This window comes from Belonocnema kinseyi, chromosome 5 (assembly GCF_010883055.1).
Source record: "Belonocnema kinseyi isolate 2016_QV_RU_SX_M_011 chromosome 5, B_treatae_v1, whole genome shotgun sequence".
NCBI lineage: Eukaryota > Metazoa > Arthropoda > Insecta > Hymenoptera > Cynipidae > Belonocnema > Belonocnema kinseyi.
This window is the reverse complement of record NC_046661.1, coordinates 71,836,746-71,844,152: the sequence shown is the minus strand read 5'-3', so window position 1 is coordinate 71,844,152 and position 7,407 is coordinate 71,836,746.

Genomic DNA, 7,407 nt, shown 5'->3' with positions numbered 1-7,407 from the left:
ATCTCTCCGACTTTATGAGATTCTATACGTGCATATAGTGGAAGTTTTCAACAATAATTTTTAACAGTTTTTTTCTAACACTTTTCCCCGGATTTTTATCCAGTTTTTTTCGTCATAAATCAAGGACACTGTCAAGTGACCATTCAGTATTATTTTGTTTTTTCACATTTCCTGGATTTTTTAACCCAGTTTATCCGATATTATCAAAGGATTATATGAAGTCACTGATAAGTTAACGAAGTTCCGAATTAAATTAATACCATGTATAAAATTCTTTGAGACGGTGTTGCAGTGGGCTCAAAATTACGAGCATGGTATAGTTTGAACTTGTGTAAAAATACTTATTCTTGATCGTGTCTTGGGTCAGTCTAATCCAAGAGAATTTCAATTTATTCTGTTTTTCCAGCTCGTGAGACGGAACCATACTATTTTTGATATTTTAAGACGAATATATTCGTCCTAATAACAACAGTTTATATCCTGAGATAAGATTGGGAAACAATCTGATAGATTTATAACTCAAAGGCTAGCCACAAGTATCCCAAAGCCTCTGGGGGTCATCACTATTCCCCTATAAGTTCAACAGAATGCTTAAATTTTCTCTAATAGTTCACTAGATGCTAGTAGAAAATTACAGTTTTAATCTTTCTATGGAAAATTGTATATGCCCGTAGTTGTCGAGACCGACAGGTGTCAAATTTTTATTCAAAAGTTATAACAAACTTACCAATTTTATCGTTTTTAAATTTTGTATACTTAGCAGATATCAACTGTTTGGTCCTATCTTATCTGAAAGTGACATGTCCTACCTGTTGAAATAAGACTAATACATACATTATTTTTCCAAGTCCCAAGACAATTTAATTTTCTTATGATTAATAGGAGAATCTTCTACTTTTAATGATTGAAATGAGGCTAGTAGAAGATTGATGACGTTGAGTGGATTGATCTCCATTTTCAGTGCTGTTAAGATATTTTATATCAAAAGCTATAATAATCTTAAATATTTTGGGTATGCAGACTCTGCGTCCGTCCGTTCAAAAATTGCCCCATTTCGTCCTATTTCAAATGGGGCATTCTATTAGCATTCTATACAAACCGGATGAAAATATAATTGTAAGAATTTTATTTACCGCTTAGTTTTATTTTGTATAGAATATTGAATATAAAAATATAAAAAAATTCAATATCAAAATTTTCAAATATAATAATCCAGAATGGAAATTTATTCTTCACTATGTATTGACCATTTTTCCCTATATAGGGCATTGGTTTGAAAGAGCATTATCACACCCTTGTTAAGCACTGGCCAGATTTTCTGGTCAGTACCACACTAGGTATAGGTTGAGCTGGCTGATGCTTCTTCAATCACTCGTCAAGATTTCTGCACGGGGCATTGCAGGGTGAATAGGAGTAAGCTGACATGAGATGGTCACATATAGAGGGAGAAGGTGTTACATAAGTTAATAAATAATTATGAAATATTATATTAATTTTCACGAAGTACTTACTTTAAAGAGATATTCACGTATGTCCGTGTTGTATATATACAACATTTCAGCAAAATCACTCCCTGGAAACTTGACCGCTTCACGCAAAAAACATAAACGAATACGAGGAACAGATTCCACGCTATTGTTTAAACTTTATTTTTATACGTTGGGCGCTTCCATCATATCGTTGTTATACATTAATCAGCAGAAACTTATTTTTAGCACAATAAACATCTTAAGTTCATGCCAATTTAAAAATACAATCCAGGTCATAAGAATTGTAGGTTCGATAGGATTCTGCTTTCGAAAATTAACCACTTTAAAGTATTATAAAAAATTAACATTCTGTTAACTTTAATAGTAGAAAAATAAATTGACAAACTTCCAATGGCTTAAAAGTTTTGATAAGACATTTTTAATTTTGAAATTTGTATGTCAGATTAGGATTTAGGGACTCCAAAAACTATAGGATACTTAATTTTATATGAATCGAATAAATATTGAAATGTTTGATCAGCCGTATTGGGTTCGCCATTTTTAATTTTTATAAATTCTGTTACCAGATTTGGATTCAGTGACCCTAAAACCCCCGTATAAACAGTTTCATCAAATGGCACGTTGCTTATACAATAATCTTTTTGGAAAAAATGAAAGAACACGTCAACTTAATTTTTTACTTTTGGGTAATACATATTTTTTCAGATTTCTCCTTTTAATTTTGATTTACTTTCCATTATTTTTGTTGTATGTAGGGGGTGGCTCACCTCGTAAATTTTTTTTTAATGAAGTCAGGGAAATACGGTTTTCCATCTATCATTATGCCGAAACTTTTCACGACCTTAAACCGTTTATTGGCCGATAAGAAAAAATACGTGTCGCTTAGTTTTTGGTCCCCTAGAACTTATATCAAGATCATTAAAATCGGTTGTGGGCGGGGGGCACCTGGGGTACTTTCCTTGTGAGTAAAATTGTCATTATATGACACTACTGATGTGAAAAATATATTTTTGATTAAAAACTGAAAGTATAATAGTAAATGCTGCGGTAGATAGAGTAAGACAAAATATCTAGTTTTAATGCTTTTTTGTGTAGAATACAAAATTTCAATTTTCAGATTTTTTAAGGATAAAACTGGAACTTTTCGTGCTAAGCTAAAAGTATTAAAATTTACTATTTTAGCACTCCTTGGACAGTCTTCAAACAAAAAAGGTGTTGCTTTTGCGAAGAAATATTTAAATGTATGTAGTTTTTTTTAAGTAAATTGAAAAAGAACGAATTTGGAAGGAGTTTAAGGTCATGTGATTCTTTGACGTATGAGTAATTGAGATCTTATAGATTTTTTCTACAATTTTCAATTAAAACAAAAAATAGTGCCCAGACGTCCGATGTACGTAACAATGTGCGTTACTAAGGGATGACGGCACATTATGAGTTTCAAGACAAACTGCGATCCACGACGATAGGTGTAACTAAAGTAAGAGAAAGACACACAGCTGAGGTTTTAGGTATCTGGATGGATAATATAATGGATGATTGGTGCATCGATAAGGACTAGGTTGTCGTAATGGTGACTGACAATGGAGCAAACATTGTGAAGACAGTTCACGATACATTAGGGTCCCATAAACATCTTCCGCGTTTTGCTCACACGATAAATTTGGTCGCCACTAATACCATGAAGTATTATTTCTTCAATAATGTGGAGAAAAGTATGTGACGGTAAACAAAATAATTTTAATTATGTACTGCCTGAACAAGAAAATTGAATCGCTCCACACGCGTCTCTAAACGCCAACTGCGCTAACTTTGCTAGATCGCCTAGAATTCCAAATCACGGAAAGATTTCGAAGAATAACAATCAATCTATTATTGCAATTTCGACAATACTAGATTCACGATTTAAAAGACTGCATTTTCAGTAGTACGAGCAGTTAGGCTGTGCACAAGCTGTCAACTGCATTGCTGCGCTTATGAGGCAATATTAATCTGATCCAATGAGCATGTCTAACATTTATGCGGCAATAACTGAAGATAATATCAACAACCTTGATACGTCGGCAGTACTGGCGCGGTACTGCGAAGATGGTAAATGTCCCCCATTGGTCAAATAGTCGAAAAATTTACCCTGACTCTAAGAAAATAGCGAAAAAGACGACTTTTATCGATTTTTTGAAATTCAAAGTGAATTAGGGAGGGTAAAAAATAGTTCAACGGAATTATCGCTATATAGGTATAAAAGTCTTGCTTTGATCTATTTTCATTGATAATTTAAATTACAAAAAAATTGTTTGCTGTTCAAATTTGATATGCTTCATTTTGTGAGATTTGTAGCTATATTTGCGATGTGAAAACATAAGAAATTTCTTTACATGAAATTTTAGGGGAGTGTTTTTGACTCCCAAATGAAAGTTTTTATTTCTATTAGGACTTCGCGGAAAACAACCTTTCTTCGATAAGCCCTATTGTATGGTTATTAATGACTATATATGTATTAAAAATAAATATACTTATATTTTTTTAAATTTTATTCATCAATGTAAAACTTGTTTTGAATTTATTTGTAACATATTTCAATTGCTGGGTTTCGCCTTGGTATCCTCAATCGCTAATAGTTTCGTTATTTTGAAATAACTTCCTTACGACATACATCTATAATTTTCGGTAACCTGATCTCTGATCGATATAAGAGTTTTACATTTTAACAACATTAGTCTTCTATAAAACAATATATTATTATTTATTTATATGTGCCACAAAGTAAAGACAAGCGTAATCTATTGAGCCCAAGGCCAGTATAAAAATATTATTATTAATCCTTCGATGATTTTCTAAAAATTGTTGTCACGATTCGCCCTTGAGTAGCGTTTCGTCCTGGTATTCGGTATCATTCATATGAAAACAGCTGATATCCATTGGTAGTAATCCTCGTAGTAACTATTTTTATTCATAGGGTAACCTCTTGTTTTGAAATTAAAATCTACTAAAGCAATAAAGTAAATTACTAATTTTATCAATCACCGATCATTATTTAGATGTATATAGTGTAACTACTGTTTTAAATAACATTCTTGACTGAGTTGCCATTTTGCTTAAAATGTAAAATGTTTTTCGTTAATTGTAATATATTTATTTAATTTAGGTACACTGAAAATAGTCTCTGGAATTTTCCCAATTTTTATTGGGGGAAAATCCACATTTTCGTTGAGAAAAATCATTTTCCCCAAAATTTGGGGAAATTTTCGTTGAAGTTGTTATAATTCACTAAAAAAATAGAGAAAATTTCATACAATTTAGGAAATTAAATGATTCCTATTGAATTTAGAGAATCTTTCTAAAAGTAATGGTTGATTTTCCACGTAGATTATGTTAATTTTATAAAAATTCTTAAAGTATTATCGTATGTTTAGGAAGATGTTTGGCCCTGGAATATTTGATGAACTAGCTAACTCTGTGAATGCTTTTTCAGTTTTCCTCTTGATTTGAAACGGAGCGGATGTCTCTATTTTTTTACGTCGAAAACTATCCTTTTTATATTACTAACAGAAATTCTGTTTTATAAATTTGCAATCGTTTGCCTTTTATATTTCTTATCTATTATCTTCATCTCGAACTTTAAGTGTGTGTCTCTGTGCAACGTATTTGTGATTTTTATGTTTGTGGGATGACGAAGTGATTTACTTCCCCGCGGTCACCACCCCGCGTATAAATTCAAATTTGGAACTAGTCTGGTTCCCAACTATTCGACCCCACTTAAAGTCGGGGGCTAGTCGGGTCATTTGACTAGCCCCTGACCAGTAGCGTTACGGTGGATTAGTCGGGGGATATTCAGGTGACCCGACTTATCCTAGTCGGGGCCTGATCGGGTACTAGTAGAGGTCATGATAATACATATGCATGGAATATTAATCAAACTCCCCAAAATTTGTGGAACATCCCTTAAAAGTTTGTCAAAATACTTATTATTTATGGAAATCTCCACAAACTTTTTAAAAATATTTTAAAGTGCTCAAATTTACCCAAGATTTAATGGGGAACATATACTGCGCTTAAAAATACATAAATTTATGTGACTAAAATTCCCAAAAATTTGTGGAATGTTAATTTAAAAAAAAAAACTTCAGCTGGAAGGCAGCAATCGAAGAGCTTCGCTCTGAAGGAACCGCCATGTTGGTCACAGTAGTCTCTACTCCATGTAATTATGCTTCGTTACGTGTGCACTTCTGTCTTAAACACTCGACGCGTCATTTCTGTTGCGCGAGAGGCGGCACGTCGCGCCCTTGCGGATTTTCTTTAAAGCTACCAGTCCAGAACCGCCAGACTTAAATGAAGGTGGTAGCGAAATCTAAACTGTACCGTGCTTAATAGTTTACTACTAGGATACTACTCTTCACTGATTAATCAAAAACTTTTTCTTTTTCCAATTTCAAATACATGAAGGATTAGACTTTATTTACGCATGGCAAACCTTTCAGATCAATTTAAAAATAAGCATCGGTACAAATTTAGAGTCTTATGACTTTCGGCAGACTTTTCACCTGCATCTATATGTATTTTTTCCAATATGGATTTTCTTAAAATTCCATACAAAGGTACGAGTATTTATAAATGTTCCTAGAAATTCGAAATTTTCTAAAAAACACTACAAAAAAATAAGATTACGTCTTTTTGAAGATTTTGATCGTTGTTTTTATAAAAAGTTGATTTTCGTACAAAATTATTAACTTAATAATTATTTATTAAGTATATTTGAGGTTGATTTAACATTAACAAATCTTTTCTCCAAAAAACGGTGCAAAAGTATTATTAAATATATTCTTAGTATTTTAGAATAAAAAAATCATTACGCGTTTTTAGATATTACTTCATTTGATAAAACCTCGCCAAAAACTAAAACATAAGAATTACCCTACCAGAGCCCCACTAGCTCCCGACCAGAGCCTGAAGATTACCCGCACGGAAATTAGTGAACAAAAAGCCCCGACTAGCCCTTGACCAACCACCGACCAAGCCCCAACTGAAATTTTGACAACAAAATGCCCAACTAGTCCCCGATTAGTCCCCGACTGGGGACTTTGTCAAAATTAATAATCCGACTAGCCCCCGATTAGTGCCCGACTTGTAATACGGCCAAATGGGGTTATTTCCACACGGGTCATCCTTCTGGAACGTTTAAATCTGATATCTGGCACTAAGGAGGACCCCTAAACGTTTACCTTATGCCATTAAAAAAGGGAATCGAGTGAATATATTAATGAACTCACCGCGAAACAGCTGAAAGTATATCACACTAACCCTTCAAGATTGTATGGCCTTGCAAAAATTCACAAGACGGGTGCCCCGCTAAGGACGATCGTTTCTTATGTAGGTAGTGCTACTTACAAATTAGCAACATTCACAAAAAATATTATTGCAAATAATTTTGAAGCTCCTAAATCGAGAGTGCTTGACAGCTTCGATTTAGTGAAGAAAATAACGAAGATCAGGTTCCCGAAAAATCATGTCTTCGAATCACTGGACGTAGTTTCCCTTTTTACAAATGTGCCGAAAGAAAATGCAGTTCGAGGCGGTTCGTAGTAAGTGGAATAGAATTCGCGAAAAAAAATTCCATGCACAGATTTTAAGGAAGGACTTCCATTATGTCTAAATAATACAGATTTTAATTTCAAAAACCAAACTTATTTTCAAAAAAGAGGACTACCAATGGTCTCTCCCCTTTCACGGATTTCAGCAGATTTTGTTATGCACGACCTGGATTAAATTCACGCTGGAGAAAGAACAAAATATGGCGATAAACTTTCTGGATAGATTTCTTCACAGGAATGATGTTCCAGAAATAAAGTGTAATTAATATCACAAACCCACTTGGTCTGGTAGATGCCCAAATTTTCATTCAAAACACCCTCAAAAGTAAAAA